At 42.2% G+C, this 18,016-nt stretch overlaps 1 protein-coding gene and 1 long non-coding RNA gene across 5 annotated transcripts in view; both read left to right on the forward strand.

Moving 5' to 3' along the window:
- Positions 1-18,016, forward strand: part of ncam2a (neural cell adhesion molecule 2a) — a 260,785-nt gene that overhangs the window by 128,918 nt on the left and 113,851 nt on the right. The gene's annotated exons all lie outside the window — the stretch shown is intronic.
- LOC148903230 (uncharacterized) lies at positions 1,434-2,244 on the forward strand. The gene is made up of 3 exons (XR_016114794.1): positions 1,434-1,529; positions 1,626-1,694; positions 1,854-2,244. It is a non-coding gene; the product is annotated as an uncharacterized LOC148903230 (long non-coding RNA).

Genomic DNA, 18,016 nt, shown 5'->3' on the forward strand with positions numbered 1-18,016 from the left:
TACCAAGCAGCTACAAAGTGAGTAAAGCTATATCATTACAGGCTAAGCCTGCGATTAATGTGCGAGAATGTACACGGTGCCTTCAGATAGTCTTCCAAATGATGTGAGTTTATATACTCCATGCCATAAATCTCAGTCAAGGTGTTCAGCATAGTTAAAGGGAATTGTATTGTTTACAAGAGCGGCACGAGGGTCAACTGGTCAGCACGGCCACCTCACAGGGGGAATTGGAAGGTCTATTTGGGCCCGATGGGCTGGCAAGGAGTTCAGTGTATACCCCACATATTTGCAGTTGGGATAGACTCCAGCACGCCCCTCGCGACCCCCGTCGTTATCATTTCACTAAGTTTATAGGAATATTAAAATTGTTTTCACGGTCAAATGTCATCTCTCTGCCCAAGTTTGTCCTGAATTATCCTCCACTGTATCTCTGACCAAATTGTTTCTCCTGTTGTCTTGAACCAAAACATTTTTACTGCAGGCTCACAAATAGCCCTTTGCCGCTCACTGCTAGCTTTTCACTTTGCTGCTCACTGCTAGCTGAGATGAGATGGTCTGAAGCACATTACCTGCCCTTGTGTATGAAAAAAAAGCCTTTTGCAGTAAACCAGTTCTCATGTAAGACACCGTGCAGGCCACACACCAAAGAAAATACAATGGAAGCTTTGGTTGTTATTGGTATAAAGGGAGAAAACTCCACCGTCATCCCCTCACTGCAACCCGACGGAGAGCCCTTGGTGCATCCTAAAAAGGAAGATTAAAAGAAAGAAAGTGGCTTCGTATGCAAGCACTTTGTCCAAGTATTCAGCAGGGTGTTGTTCAGCGGCACTTGGAGCAAACCCTTTGCTTTATATGACAAACAAGCGTGTGTGTTTTTGAAGTTTTGAAGGTCAGCGTGATTTTATCTTGATTCCACTATCTGTGTTTACGACGGGGTGCTCAGAGGCTAGACATCGTGGTGCGCCGAATCCATCCCAGACATCTGCACACTTTTCAGTGTTTACTGCACATCATCTTTTATTTCAACAGCAGATCAGATCAGCAACGGTAGGAGGACTCTTGGGAAAATATAAGTGAGGGTGGGGATGGGGGGAGGGGTGTCCTGTTGGACAGTCTGCTGTGTTTGCCGGACATGCGGTACATCACCCCACCTTCAGCCTAGATCAGTGTTTTTCAACCAGTGTGAGATATTGTCAGGTGTGCCGCGGGAAATTAATTTGCTGTGGCGACCCCTTGAAGGGAAAAGCCGAAAGGAAAAAAAGAGCTGTGCCTGTGCTATCTAGCGCCTGGCAGAGTAAACACGTAGTACTCTTCAATACCAGCAGGTGGCAACAGCGGGTAGTTGTGCGTCACTAATTCGCTTTGAGACAAGCGAATTAGTGACGCATGGATAGCGCGGCAAGTGCAGATTGTGGTTAGCGGGACGACGGTGAAAGGGATGGAGAGGTTTTTGAAGAGGAAAAATGCTGACTCAGAAGTGGACCCTGGACAAAACCCGGACCCAAATGAAGGCCCTAGTATGGATGGAGGTAAAAAAAAAGCAAAGACAGTGATGTCGAGCAAGGTTTCTGGCGCGAGCCAATACAACGAAAGCTATGTTTTATTTGGATTTATTTTTACCGGAGATGCAGCGGCACCGACTCCATTGTGCTTGGTCTGTGGTGAAAAGCTCTCCAACAGCGCTATGGTCCCAAGTAAGCTTAAACGCCATCTCCAAACGAAACACCCCTCAGTCCAAATTAAAAATGTGGAATACTTTGTTCGCCTGCGTGAACAAACGGGGAAAGAGGCAATTTTCATGAAATGAAAATCTGCTTACAAGTTCAGATAAAATAAATGGTTTTCGTTCAAAGGTGCACCTCTGGCAGCAACATGTGGAAAGGGGCAATCTTGAAATGTTCCCACTCACCAATAAATGGCAAGATGTCAATACTACTGCACTGTGTGAGTTAATAGTGAAACATCTGAAAACTCTTGAGGAGAAGATGTCATTTTATTTCTCTTCTGCCACCATTCAGCTCAGCATCAGCTGTTGGAATAAACATGTCTTTACAGGAGCAGGAGGAACTAACTGAACTGAGACAAGATCGTGGCCTCAAGCTAACCTTTGCTGATCTACCTTTGGACAGTTTTTGGTTGGCAGCTGCCAAGGAGTTCTCCATGCTGGCTAACAAAGCTATTTTGACATTGCTCCCATTTTCCACAACATATCTGTGTGAGGTGAGCTTTTCAAGCCTGAGTGCAGTAAAAACAAAAGACAGAGAAAGACTGAGAGCTGTGGAGGAAGAGCTTTGTGTGTGTCTGTCATCCATCTCGGCCAGGATATCAGCTCTCTGTTCGTCCAAATAGGCCCAGGTTTCACACTGAGTAAATATAAATATGAAAGATTATAAAATACTTTTTTCTTTGTGTTTAGTTCAATCCTATGTTATATCGATGAGAAGGTTTCTTCAGCCGTCATCTGTACAAATTTGAAGGTTTCGGACGTTTCGCCTCCTATCCAAGAGGCTTCATCAGCGAACTAAAGTCTGACTGGTCGTATCGGCCCACTCCCACGGCAAATAGGCCAGTCGTTAGTCAGGAATGTAGGAACAATCAGTGGGGCCACAGGGAGTGGTCCTCTGCTCCCCCCAACCTGAGAGTAGGGACCTATCAGAACTGTGTCCGGCGCCACCGTGGCTGGACATTAGGGATATATAAATAGGGCCGATACGACCAGTCAGACTTTAGTTCGCTGACGAAGCCTCTTGGATAGGAGGCGAAACGTCCGAAACCTTCAAATTTGTAGAGGTGACGGCTGAAGAAACCTTCTCATCGATGGACCACTCCTGTACGACTGAGAGCTTATAACGACGGATTCCTATGTTATAATATAACATCATTCTTCAACGTTTAAAAAAAAACTTATATTATCAATATGACATATTGTTATATATATATATATTTTTTTTTTATTTAATTGTTATTAGCAATATGTTAGGACCTGTCATATTGTGTTGCACATTATGTGTTTTGTGTATGCTGTGGCTTTTAATTGTTAATTATTTATAATATAATAAAAAATGTGAAAAAAACATACATTAACAGTTAATACTTTGTTCCCCACATTTTCAGCTGGGGGTGTGCCCCGAGATAATTTCAACGGAAGAAATGTGCCTTGGCTTGAAAAAGGTTGAAAAACACTGGCCTAGATAACCTGCCAACCAACGGCTCTGTTATCTGGATGTGCCTCTAGTTTTGGAGCCCAGTGTTTACAACTGCTCTCATGCCCACATCAGACAGGGGCATAAAACTACTCCACTACAATAAATTCTTGCTATCACGCTAGGCATGAGTCGTAGTTTGCTTCAGCAGATTTATTGAGGCCACAAGGCTCGAATTGATTCCTTCCCATTGCACTTCTATTGAGCCTGGGCATCAAGACTATCCAACCGGTCAGTGTTATCAGTGCAGCGCTGTTGGTAATGAGCCTTGTGGGGCAGGTTGCTGTGTGCATGGTGGACCTGTCCAAGGTCTGGCGCCGTAATGAGAAGTCTGTGTTAGAGGTGCAGGTTGCTGACTGGATGAGGGTCAGCTCTGAAGCTAAAAAGGGCAGAATATTGGAAATATGTGCTCATATAGTCCCGCGTGATCCATCACTGCTGCGCCCGAGTGGCCCCGCCCTCTGTCCACTTCCTCCAATGTTAATTGGCAGGAGTGTTCCGAGTCCATCTGTGTAAACATTCCTAATGCAAGCTAACATTTGTAGACTGCGACGGGTTTGTGAAACCTTCCCTGTCAGACCTTCATATGTGCAGTGTGTGTTGATCAAAGTAGTCAGATTGATGGTATGTCTAAGTTGTCTGAATATAAATGAGTAATTTCACCTACTTAAATGAGGGTTAATAGGTGTCAATAGAATTTTACCATATCACAGGAATGATTTTATAAAAATATTTTTTAACCAAGATTTATTTGATATATTCTTGTTCCGGGCTGGTGTCCAGTTCAGGGGGGTCTGCTTTCCAGCTTTCCATCTGAAGAAGCTGGTATAGGCTATAGGCTACAGCAACCCCCATTGACCCTCCTCAGGATAATACTGTACTTGCAATACTAAATTGGGTTAATGGTTTAATAACCTGGGTTACCAAGTATTTGAGCAAAAAGCCCATGGACTACTTTGGACCAGCGTTTCAAATTAAATTTGTGAAAGATTGACCAGAATGATATTGATTTGTTTTGCTGTTAAAGGTGCCAGAAGCTAATTTTCAAATTTAGTGAAAGAGTATAAATCATCAGCCTTTGCACTGCAAGTGAAAATATAAGATTATATGGTATCGAAATACAGCATGATGGTGGTGTGAGGCAGTCACCACTTGACAATTATAAAGGGAATGAAAGTGAAACATTTGCAAATGACTTGGCTTGAGTTTCATAATGTTTTGGTTTATATATTTTTAATTGGAGTCCATTTGCCAACTGGAATACAGCCGTTTAGTGACATTTTCATAAATGAATGATATATATATATATATATATATATATATATATATATATATATATATATTTTTTCATAAATGATATATATATATATATATATATATACATGCAGATAACCATACCTGAAGCACTCGAACCTGCCAAACAAAGGCTCCAGGCCTTGGCCAGTCGCCTAAAGAGGTACACGAAAGAGAATGAGGCCAGAAGAATAAACAGGCTGTTCGCAACACAACCTGCGAAAGTGTACGCTCAGTGGCAGGGTTCTAACAGCAGAGCAGACCCTCCAAGGCTGGAAACTGAAAGATACTGGAAAGGCATATGGGAGAAGGAGGTCGCACATAACAGCAGTGCACAATGGCTGGTGACTCTGAAAGAGGAGCACAGCAACATCCCTGAACAGAACCCAGTTACCATCACAGCGGCAGATATACAAGGAAGAGTCTCAGGTATGAAAAACTGGACGGCACCAGGCCCGGATATGGTCCACACCTACTGGCTAAAGAAACTCACAGCTCTCCACGAGCGCCTAGCAGCACAAATGAACCAGCTGCTGATGGATGGGACTCACCCAGGATGGCTAACCGAAGGGCGAACAATCCTGATCATGAAGGATTCCTCAAAGGGTGCAGTTCCTTTCAACTATCGGCCAATAACCAGTCTCTCCACAACATGGAAGCTCATGTCAGGCATCATCAGAATCAGAATCAGAATCAGAATACCTTTATTCGTCCCGCAATGGGGAAATTTGCAGTCCACAGCAGCAATTGAAGAGGGATGGGGTTGGGGTGGGAGTGAAAGGATAGGTGAAAGGATTGCGGCTAAGATAAGTGGACACATGGATCAATACATGAGCAAAGCACAGAAAGGCATTAGTAGAGATACTAGAGGTGCCAAACATCAGCTGCTGGTTGACAGAACAGTCGCTCAAGACTGCAGGTCCCGACATACCAACCTGTGCACAGCCTGGATTGATTACAAGAAAGCATATGACTCGATGCCACACACATGGATCAATGAATGCTTGGAGTTGTATAAGGTCAACAGGACCCTGAGAGCCTTCGTTGCAAACTCGATGAGGATGTGGAAAACCACACTTGAAGCCAATGGCAAGCCACTAACGCAAGTGTCCATCAAATGTGGCATATACCAAGGTGATGCACTCTCCCCACTGCTGTTCTGCATAGGACTGAACCCCCTGAGCCAGATAATCGCCAAGACAGGCTATGGATACCGCCTCAGAAATGGAGCTACGATCAGTCACCTCCTCTACATGGATGACATCAAGCTGTATGCTAAGAGCGAAAGGGACATAGACTCCCTGATCCACACAACCAGGATCTACAGCAGTGATATCGGAATGTCATTCGGGCTGGAGAAATGTAGTCGGATGGTGACTAAGAGGGGCAAGGTAGTTCACACTGAAGGGGTCTCACTCCGTGAAGGAACAATAGCAGACATTGAAAACAGCTACAAGTACCTCGGTATACCACAGGCCAATGGCAACCTCGAATTAGCAACAAGGAAAGCGACTACGACCAAATACCTCCAGCGGGTGAGGCAAGTCCTCAGAAGCCAGCTCAATGGCAAGAACAAGACCCGGGCAATAAACAGCTATGCCCTGCCAGTGATCAGATACCCTGCAGGAATAATAAGGTGGCCAAAGGAAGAGATTCAGACCACGGATGTTAAGACCCGAAAACTCCTCACCATGCACGGAGGGTTCCATCCCAAGTCCAGCACCCTGAGACTGTACACAAGCCGTAAGGAAGGAGGCCGGGGACTAGTGAGTGTGAGAGCCACTGTCCAGGATGAAACATCCAAGCTCCATGAATACATCAAAGAGAAGGCTCCAACGGATGATGTACTCAGAGAATGTCTCAGTCAATGGGGAACAGAGGATGAGGTGCTGGAAGAGGGACAATCATGGGAGGAAAAGCCCCTACACGGGATGTACCACCGAACCATAGCAGAAGTGGCTGATCTCAAGAAGTCCTATCAGTGGCTAGAGAGGGCTGGCCTAAAGGACAGCACAGAGGCACTCATCCTGGCTGCCCAAGAGCAGGCCCTGAACACCAGAGCCATAGAGGCAGGGATATACCACACCAGACAAGACCCAAGGTGTAGGTTGTGCAAAGAGGCACCTGAGACAATCCAACACGTAACTGCAGGGTGTAAGATGCTGGCAGGGAAAGCCTACATGGAGCGCCATAACCAGGTGGCTGGCATAGTCTACCGAAACATCTGTGCGCAGTATGGACTGGAAACCCCAAGGTCAAAATGGGAAACACCTCCCAAGGTGGTGGAGAATGACCGAGCAAAAATCCTGTGGGACTTCCAGATACAGACTGACAAGATGGTAATGGCCAACCAACCAGATATCGTGGTCATAGATAAAGGGGAAAGGAAAGCCGTTGTCGTGGATGTAGCGGTCCCGAGTGATGGGAACATCAGAAAGAAGGAACATGAGAAAATCGAGAAATACCAAGGGCTCAGAGAGGAGCTGGAGAGAGCCTGGAAGGTAAAGGTGACAGTCGTGCCTGTGGTGGTTGGAGCACTCGGGGCAGTGACCCCCAAACTCGACGAGTGGTTGCAACAGATCCCGGGAACAACATCGGATATCTCGGTCCAGAAAAGCGCAGTGCTGGGAACAGCACGGATACTGCGCAGAACCCTCAAGCTTCCTGGCCTCTGGTAGAGGACCCGAGCTGAAATGGGGACAGACACCACCCATGGTGGGTGAGACGAGGATTTTATATATATATATATATATATATATATATATATATATATATATATATATATATATATATATATATATATATATATATATATATATATATATATATATATATATATATATATTGTATAAAACAGTCAGCCGGAACAAAATGTAAAACATCAAAATGATCTGAACAGAAGAAAATACAAAGTATCAAAAGAAAACCAAGTGTAATGGTCCGCCGAGGTTAAACAAACACATGCACAGCATACAATGCATGCGGTTGCAGACAAAGCATGCAACAAACAATGAACCGACACCGGATGGTCGTGACGGGAGTTCTTTTAAGTGTCACTGATTAAAACGACCAGCACCTGCGAGGCTGCAGGCAGGGTTTTCAGGACGTCTGCATTTCGTCTCTATCAAGAACTGAATTCACTGGGCGTACTTCCTATTTGCTGCATTTTCATGGCAAGCCTGTACCAATAGGATGCAGGCCACGGAATGAAATAAGAATGCTAATTAAGTGAGATCCTTCATCCATTTTCTTGGAATAACTAATACACATCATAAACGAATCAACATGTCAGCCTTTAGTGTGCACATTAGCATAAAGACCCATTTCATGAGGAACCATGCGTCTAATGCTATTGATTTCCAGCTTGAGCTTGATTAATAGACGAGTATCCATTTCCCCGCTGCCCCATGTTAAGCGGTGATTTTCATTGCAGCTTCCAAATTCACCAGACTGAAAGTATATTCTAACTTCCATTGATATGTGACACTGAAATCAGTGTTGATACCACCACTGGAAGGAAATTTCTAGTCAAAAGTAAGCTATTGATTCATAACAAAGTACATGTTGTCAAGCCTGTAATTCATCTGAAGCTGCCAGCAGGTGATGGATGTTTCTCTGCGTTGAGAGAACTTCCAAGTTCTCATGTTAGAAGAAGAATTGTCTTTTGCGGAGATTCTCAACTAGGCTGCTGTGAGACCGGAATACGTTGGAATCAACCCAGTTTCTATGGTAACAAAAGTCATCTTAAAGAGACACGGGTGGTGCAAAGAGGAAGGGAGGGTTGTTCTGCAATCAAGAGGAAATCAGAAAAGTCTGCTCATGTACTAGTCGCATTACATTTCTACCTCCCAAGATGGCAATGCTGAGTTTTCATCAACACTTTCAACAATCTATTAATTGAACAAACACCGCTCAAGTGTTTTTAAACATTAAGTAATATAAAATTAATTAAAGAAATGGAAGTAAATTATGAGATTGAGTGATGAGAAATAGATCAAATGAAATTATGTGACTGTTTTATCCTCTCAAAGCTGAAACCTCAGATTCCTTAAATTGCATGATTGCATCCCATCAGATTGTGTAGCCACATAGTGGAACTCATGGGTGTCTGTATAAGCTTTTTGCACTGCTAGTATGTAACTCAATTGGTCATTTTTTATGGTTTACAGTTGTGTTTGTGCTCTCCAGAAGTGACGTTTTGGTCTTAGACAGCAGGGGGAATTGCTCCTCTCCCACCACAGACGAGGTCATGTGCGACAGTGTAGAAATAGCAGCTGAAATTTAGCTGAGATAATGCATTTAGTAGATGCATGTTTACAGAAATGTAAAACAAAAAAGTGAGGGAAGAAGAGCTGCAGGCAACCATGGCAGAATAGCACACTCAGTATGAATAATTAATCAGGCCGCTTTGATAGTGATGGTGAAAATGCAGCTCATTAACACAGAGCCAGAACTAAATGGAAAGCTAAAATTTGAGTCCTTGTGTCATTTACCAGTGAAGCTATAGTTTTGTTGCAGCAGTTTATCACAGTTGTTTTGATGTCAAGCAACCGGCACCTCTGTTGAGAGGATGGTACGTTTTATCGATGATTCGGAAGGACAGCAGTGATGTTCGATTTTAGGGCCTGGCTTGCATCCTCTGTCTAGCTCATCCTCAATGTGTTGATGGGGTTGATTTCATGGCTCTTAAAGTTCTTCTCTGACCAAGTATGTTTTATGGACTTTGCTCTAGCCAATGGGGAAAAAATCGAAGTGTATAATTGATTGCATTGAGCCCTGAAATTCCTTTGGGTATTCTGCTTTCTTTAACTATGTTGGCTTCATTGAAGGCCATACAAACATGGGGAAAAAAAAAACAGATATCTACGCATTCTACTAAAGCATAAACTGACATATCTGATCTACCTATCGTCCAATTCAGCATAAAGGGACAGATTGGATCTACTATAATGCATTTATTTGTTGATACTAGAGAGATATGTGCCTCAAACAGTCCTGCATATGCCCAGGCAAAACAAATACACACACTGAAGTCAATGAATCACCCAGAAGAAAAAAAATCACCAGTCGGGCAATCACTCACAATCTTGACATTTGCTTGGACATTTTCGAAGCATTGTTAAAAGCCGACAACATAAATAAAAAGAAGGCAAAAAAATGGTAAAGAGACAATGACTATCGTTCTTATTCTTTAATCTTTTGATTTTTACATTATGGATTTGATTTACCTTTACTTTTTTAGTCTCACAGTGGAGAAATGTACATTTCAGAGCAGCACAGTTATGAGAGGAAGATGAAAGGAATGAAAGAAGTAGAAAAACAAAATACAGGGCTGCTGAAAAGGCAGCCACTCTCGCGGCACCATCTTGAAGTAAAAAAAACAAAACCCATGAAAAACACTCATTTATTGTGTATACATACTTACATACATACATACATACATACATACATACATACATACATACATACATACATACATACATACATACATACATACATACATACATTAGTTGTATTAACTCGTGTATCACCACATTGTGACTTTCTAAAAGAATTCTCTGATGTCCTCACACATCTCTCCGCTCTGTCACCAAATGTAATAATTCTTGGGGACTTCAACATTCACATGGACAATTCCACTCTTCCCCTCACCAAAGACTTCACTTCCTCACTTGACAGCTTTGGTCTGCATCAATTCTCGGATTTCCCCACCCACATAAAAGGCCACACCCTAGACCTCATTTGCATTTCTGGTTTCTCCCCAACGAATTGCACAGCAAATTAACTTCCTATAACAGACCATTTCCTGGTTTCATTCAACGTTTCCATCACCCTCTCTCCCCAAGTCACCCCACATCATCACGTATCGCAACATCAAGGAAATCAACACTGCCACCCTCGCCGAGATGATTGCCACCCTGACTCCGGACTACAACTCCTCCCCTGATGAACTTGTTTCCCGGTACAACGCGGACCTCACGAACACCCTCAACGCCCTTGCGCCTGTAAAGTCCCGGTCTGTCCAATTCACCCGGTCCGTCCCCTGGTTCACCGCCCATCACCGCTCCATCAAGACTAAAATTCGGCAACTGGAAAGACTTTACAGGAAGACCGGTCTCACTACTCACAAGGACATGTACACAGCTCACCTCACCCTTTACAAGGACTCTATCTCACGCGCAAAATCGCAATACTTACCTGGACTCATTGACTCAAATTCTGGAAACACACGGGTCCTCTTTTCCCTCTTTAACAAAATCATACAACCTCCTATCTCTCCCCTCACACTTTTATTCATCTGATACCTGTAATGTTCTGCTTATGTTTTTTAGCGAAAAGGTCAACAAAATCCATCAGCACCAACCCCCTCCATTCACCACATCACCCTGGTCCTCCAGCAGCTCCACTGGCTCCCCGTTAAATACTTCTGTTTACATTGAAAGCCGTCCATAACCTTGCCTCTCCCTATCTGTCTGACCCCCCTCTCCCAACCTTTCAACTCCTTGCCAACTGCTATCCGCTTTTGAACTCCCCCATCCATCTCTAATCTCAGACATAATCACCAAATCCAAGAATTCCTCCAAATCCACCCTACAAAAAGCAAACAGTTTCTCTCTGACCATTGACACGTCTACTGTGTCCCCCTCCCTTCCGGTCAAGAGCCTGGGTGTCACCCTCAATAACTCGCTATTTTTTAACTCCCATATAAATAACATGCATATTTCCTCCTCCGTAATATCAATCGTCTCCGTCCCTCGCTCACCCCTCACTCCGCTGCTATCCTTATCCACAGTCTCGTCACCTCCCGCATCGATTATTGTAACTCACTTCTCTTCGGTGTCAATCAGAAATTTATCCATAAACTCCAACTAGTCCAACATTCTTCCAGTCCAAAATGTATCATCACTAAAACCCCCTCCATTCACCACATCACCCTGGTCCTCCAGCCGCTCCACTGGCTCCCCGTTAAACATCAGATTTAATTCAAAATACTTCTGTTTACATTCAAAGCCGTCCATAACCTTGCCTCTCCCTATCTGTCTGACCTGCTTCAAATCTCCGTTCCCTCTCGGCCCCTCAGATCCTCATCCTCCCTTCACCTCTATGTGCCCCCTGGCCGTCTCACCACTATGGAATGCATTCCATCGCCTTTCAAGCACATTATTTCAGGTACAATATGCAGAGGTTCTTTATTTTTTTTTCAAACCCTCATTTATGGAAGACAATCATTGGCACAATTGACACCATGGAGGATGTTGTCAATTAACGTGTGAAATTGAAGTTAGTTCCACTATGCATGTTAAGGAAGGTGACCAACGTCCACATTTATATACCCTGTCTAGTCACCCTGTTGGCAAGGTTGTAAATTCATGAAAATGTCTGAGTTTAATTGTTTTTCACAGGACCAATTAGTACAGGTAGGGTTAACGGCTGGTGGGGAGCGAGGCAAACTAGACCCACGAGGTGCAATACATCCATGTATGAAACCCTTATTTGCCACTTGATTTGTAGTGACATCCTTCACTCTGCGCGCGCCTTTCCCATCCTCCCTGGAAATATTTTTTCGCAGATCACAAGTGAAGGCATCAAATATGGACAGATGGACGTTTGAGATGGTGCTCGGTGCCTATTCAAAGGCACGTATGGATGTGTGATCTCTCAGTGGGGCTGCAATTGGAAGGAAAGCTGTCGTACTGCGGGGAAAAGCCACAAACATATCAAATGTTTAATATGCGTGAACAGGATCAGACAAAACCCAATAAATGGCTCGAGAGGGAGTGATTAATAAATACGAGCAGAGATGGAAATTGTGGGACCGTTTTACAGTCTGCCCTTCCTTTCTAATTTAGACATGACTCACTTGCCTTGAGCGTTCTATTACAACTATCTGGGCTGGTTTTTACTAGGCTTGTTGTCTTCTTGGTGACTTTGTAGCACTGGTTGGTCCATAAATTATCGTGGTTGTGTCGACAGCGAGTCCCTTCATTTGCATGCTCGCCAAATAGCAACATGGATGACATAAACAGCGGTAGGCTGACACTTTTGTCTAAATGTTCTCATTTTTCAGGAATTTACTGTACAATCAGTACTTCTGGTACACTTCCCTAGATTCAGCTTAATCAAATCCTGCTTCTTGTGTGAACATTATTGAAAGCACTTCATTTGCCAATTAGCCAGCTGTTCCCCAGTTAAATAATGAATATGCTAATTGTAGTACTGGGGGATATGTTTTCTTTTGAGTTGCAGCAGTGACAATTATACAACTTGAGGATATTAACATTTGTGTATGCTGTTTTTTGCTTTTTTTTTTTTTTTTTTCAATAGTGTCATTCCATTCGGCAGACCGGCTCAGTGTGATGAGTGCCAAAACACAAACAAAATCAAAATGGTACCTTCATGAAGAACCTAAGACAGTTTACTGTCTTAGGGTCTGTTTTTCCACATTCATTATCATGGTAATTTGCGATGGTGTGGAACCTGACTTAAACCGGAGCTGCTTTGTTTGTTAGTTTGTTTGTTTATTTATTTGTGTGTTTGTTTATTCATTAGTTTTGTTTGTTTTTTTAGTAGCTTTTTTTTGTTTTGTTTTTTTATTCATTGGTTTTGTTTGTTTATTTGTTAGTTTTTGTTCATTTGTTTGTTTGTTTGTTTCATGCAGCAAAGTGAAGCTAATATAATTTACACAAGAGCCATTGTGCAACTTGACATATTGGTGTGTCTGACAGTCTACTGTACAAGCTAGGATGGGAGGAAAAATGTTTCGCTTCTTGAAACTTGAAAATTGTATGTCTTGCAGAACACATACACGCGCACATACACACGCACATTGATGTCATCCATCAGCATATGCATGAGCGCTGGCATATGAGCACAGTGACAGATGTTTCCCTAAATATGAATTGCAACATTCAGCTGCACTCAGCTGTATAAATAAGTGTGGAGCGTAACTTCAAAGTCTACCATCTCTCAGTCGCTTATTTGCAACAGTCAGCCACTCAGGTGCATGTATTTCATACGTGATTTATGGGCACGGGTTGGCAAGCAACTTCAAATGCAACATTGTCAAGTGTAAAAACAGAGAACAATCAATACAAACTTTTTAAAATTGCATACCAATGCCGCAGAACTTTCTCATATCCAATATTGCTTGTATTGTTCAGATTTTTCAAAGTGACTGAAACTCATTTGTCTCTATAATGGTTGTAAATTATTCATTCATTGGGCTCGGATAAATGCCCAGAGACCCACAACCAGACACAGATATGAACTGAACTGTTGGTCCAATACCAAAATGAACTGCACTTTCTTTAAAGTTTGCTTTCATTTGAATCCTTCACAGTGTTGGTGATGTCAGAGAACAGAGGTGTTTGAGTGATATTTTTGCCACCACCAACTGTCGGATGGACAGTTTGTGGTGGCTTCTGCCCGGAGCGCGACCAAGAGATCGCGGCACACATGATGTTATTACAAAAAGAAACCAAAGAGGTTGAAGTGTAATATCATTGATGAGAAGGTTTCTTCAGCCGTCATCTGTACAATTTTAAAGGTTTCGGACGTTTCGCCTCCTATCCAAGAGGTTTCGTCAGCGAACTAAAGTCTGACCAAAACTTAAACCGGATCACATCTGCCAATTATTGGAAATCTGCCTTAATACTACGTATTTTCAATTTCGGGAGAAATCTTATAAACAAATTCATGGTTGTGCTATGGGCTCACCAGTTTCACCCATAGTGGCTAATCTTTACATGGAAGAGATGGAGAAACAGGCCCTCACATCCTTCCCGAGGACAAAACCTAGATACTGGTTTAGATATGTGGACGATACTTTTGTCATAATTAAAAAACAAGAAATTCAATCCCTCATAGATCACCTCAACTCTGTAGACATTAACATTAAATTTACTTGTGAGGACATTAAAGAGAACCAACTCGCCTTCTTGGATTGTAAAGTAATTATAAAAGAGGACAGAGCGCTAAAAACAGAAGTCTTTAGGAAGGCTACGCACACTGACCAATACTTACTTTTTGACTCTAACCACCCTTTACAACACAAACTAGGAGTTATCAGAACCCTCCAGCATAGGGCTAAACTAATACCAACTAGCACTGAATGTAGAGAAAAGGAGTCAAAACATATCAGGAGAGCACTCACTAACTGTGGGTACCCTCAGTGGTCATTCAACAAATGTCAGAAAGAAAGAATAGGGAATGAAACCAATAATTCTCAAGATACAAAAAGGAGAGGAGTAGCAGTACCGTACATTGCAGGAGTTTCTGAAAAATTACAAAGAGTCCTTTGTCAACATAAAATGCCAACTTATTTCAAACCGATAAACACGTTAAGGCAAAAATTAGTGCATCCAAAAGATAGGGTACCAAATGAAAAACAAAGTAATGTAGTTTATTCCATACATTGTAAGAATGAAAATTGTAAAGAGCAGTACATTGGGGAGACTCAACAAATACTCAAAAAAAGACTTTATCAACATCGCAGGGATAATACAAGTGGGCCTCAATCGGCAGTACTTTTGCACCTAAAAGCTAGCAACCACTCATTTGACGACAATGAGGTTAAAATCTTAGCGAAAGAACATAGATGGTTTGAAAGGGGGGTAAAAGAAGCGATTCTTATAAAATAACAAAATCCTTCTTTAAACCGGTCTGGTGGGGTGAGGTTCAATTTGGATCGTTCATACAATAGCCTGCTTAGGCAAAACAGGTGAGGCAACATTCGTTATGCTGATGAGGTGATACCGGTGGGAGTGGGGGAAATAGGCCAGTCGTTAGTCAGGAATGTAGGAACAATCAGTGGGGCCACAGGGATGGGTCCTCTCCTCCCCCCAACCTGAGAGTAGTGACCTATCATAGCTGTGTCCGGCGCCGCCATGCCTGGACATTAGGGATATATAAATAGGGCCGATACGACCAGTCAGACTTTAGTTCGCTGACGAAGCCTCTTGGATAGAAGGCGAAAGGTCCGAAACCTTCAAAATTGTACAGATGACGGCTGAAGAAACCTTCTCATCGATGGACCACTCCTGTACGACTGAGAGCTTACACAGGTGTAATATCATTGCACAATGAGGATGAAAGTCTTGATTGGGTCGACAGAGGTTTGAGGGGTGGGGGAGGGGGGTGCACAGTGGGCAGAGTCAGCACAGTTGCTAAGTGAATCAAAATTGTGCGACTGTAATTTATAGATCAGAGAAGAGAGAGGGTGCTGAACCCAGTCATTTTCTATCACACTTTTTGCCCATCATACTTTTGGATTCAGTTGCAGAGGCTGAATGAAGAAGATTCGGCAAATTAATTTGTTATTTTCTCATCACTGGCATCAATGGTAGCATACGGCCACCTGGAATCTAACCCTCTGTTCGTTATGCTACATGAAACAGGGAATAGTTTTCAAACAAACAAATACAAAAAAAACACTCTAGAATTTTGACTCCTAGCATTTGTGAAACAGCTAATGCTGTCAATAAGCCTTTTTCACACCTTACAATGTTTGCCGTTTCTGATACGTAGTTGTGCCTCAACTAATGACTTTAATTTGTTCGTTGAGCATTCTTGCGACATCAAAATATCGGATTTGTCCATTGAAATAAATTGAAGCACTTTTTTTCACACCTCTGGTGAAGTTTTAACATGATTTTAATCCGTAAACTAATGTGCGACTGTTTTGAAAACATGCAGTCATACAGTGTGGAGAATCAAACCGTCTGTTCAACATACTGAATTCATTATGCTACTCATTTAATGTGCATGTCTTAGCTGCCGGGGAGTAGCAACACATAAACAACTGCATACGGACATACTGTAAATGAGGAAGATAAAAACTAATCTGCAACAACTATTTCTTGTTGCAAAATGCAGAAAAACTGTTTGCAACTATTAAAACTCTTAAATGTCGAGCGAACATCTTTGCAACTGTTTGCGATAGTCAAAAATCTCTCACCCGAGGAAAGCGAAAAAGAAAGGATAGAAATTTCATCTGGGCTGTATGTTGCACATTTGACAATCAAATGAACATGAAAAACATCACCCTACCAAGCAAGAGTGACATAAATATGAATCAGAAAATCTTAAATCAAATCATCTAAACAAAATCTATCATTTCAGTTTTTTCACATTTCATTAAATGGAATGTAAACTTACAGAAGTTATTTATACATGATTAAAAAAACAATATTCCTACATTTAAAATATGAATCCGACTGGCCAAAATAAAGCTTTTTTTTAACTTACAGCATTTGTGATGAGAAAGTTGCATTATATGTCATTGCCATGGCAATTTGAATGTAATTAATTCCACCGGAATCTAAACGTAAATGTTTTTGTATGCCATGCGGTCAACTCATTAATTTAATGAATGTTCCAATTGTGCAGTGGAACATGACATTTCACACTCTCAATACAGCATTATTGTATCCTTCTCATTTTGTTGCCATGGCGATGGTGAGCCAAAATATAGCGCTTGTCATTGTGCTATTTCGGTCCGTTGAAAATAAAATGAATAAAAGGAGGATTAGGGAAATGATCGCATTTATAGCTGGGAGAAAAGATGCCATGTTGGTATGCCAGTGTTACAAAGAAACACATGTCAATCCAAGTTTGCATACAGCATTAGTGTTAACATTATGTCGCACCTCTAATTTCGCCCAAGGTTGAAACTGCATCCCTTCAATTCCCCTTTGTTCAGCGCTAATGTTGGGACTAGATTTTGTGGACACTGTGAAAGTAGTGTCATTTTAGTGTGTCTCGCCAATCGTCAGACACTGCCCCATATCCCACTGCCCCCAAGTTTCTCTTTGGACACATAATCAGCTACCTCTTTCATCTTTGTCCCTGTCACGCTGTGATCTGTGAGAGCAACATTTGGGAGATACAACGGCTGATTGTCTATCTTTCATGTGAGACAAGAAATGCCCAATGTTGAGCAGGCTTATACGTGTTTAGCACTGCACACAAAAAAAAGTGTCTTTTAGATATCAATGTAGTACACAGAGTGATTATCCTAGACCACGGCTCGGAAACCTGAAATGTTCTGAGGTGTTGATATGAAATTAATGAAAAATAAATCACAGAAAGACACCAAACCCTTTTGATGTCAAAGGTGAGGAGAACACGCTAAACCATGTACTGTTGCTGTTTTAGCTGTATGCTAATTATTTTTTTTTAAATGCAGTTTTCTTTGTGAAATCACTGAGCTGCTCTTGTTACGTCTGTTTGTAACAAAAGCATTCTGGAACGGGGGGGATTCTTGATGAAGTCATGCGTTGAATTTTTTTTTCAGGAAATGAAAGCTAATCATAAATGATCCTTCTGCATTGAACAAAAAATGCCTTCTGCTCCTGAATTCCATCATCATTACTGTACATCACAAGCAACGTCAATGGCAAAGTGTGTTGACGCCTGACACAAACGGACTATGACACATCAAAATCCACTTGACATAGTGGTGGAGAAGTACTGACGGAGGTTGGATGCACACAAGTACAATTCACCGTGATGGAATGTCC

The sequence above is a fragment of the Hippocampus bargibanti genome, linkage group LG01 (assembly GCF_051943395.1).
Source record: "Hippocampus bargibanti isolate YZ-2025 linkage group LG01, ASM5194339v1, whole genome shotgun sequence".
NCBI classification, from domain to species: Eukaryota; Metazoa; Chordata; class Actinopteri; order Syngnathiformes; family Syngnathidae; genus Hippocampus; species Hippocampus bargibanti.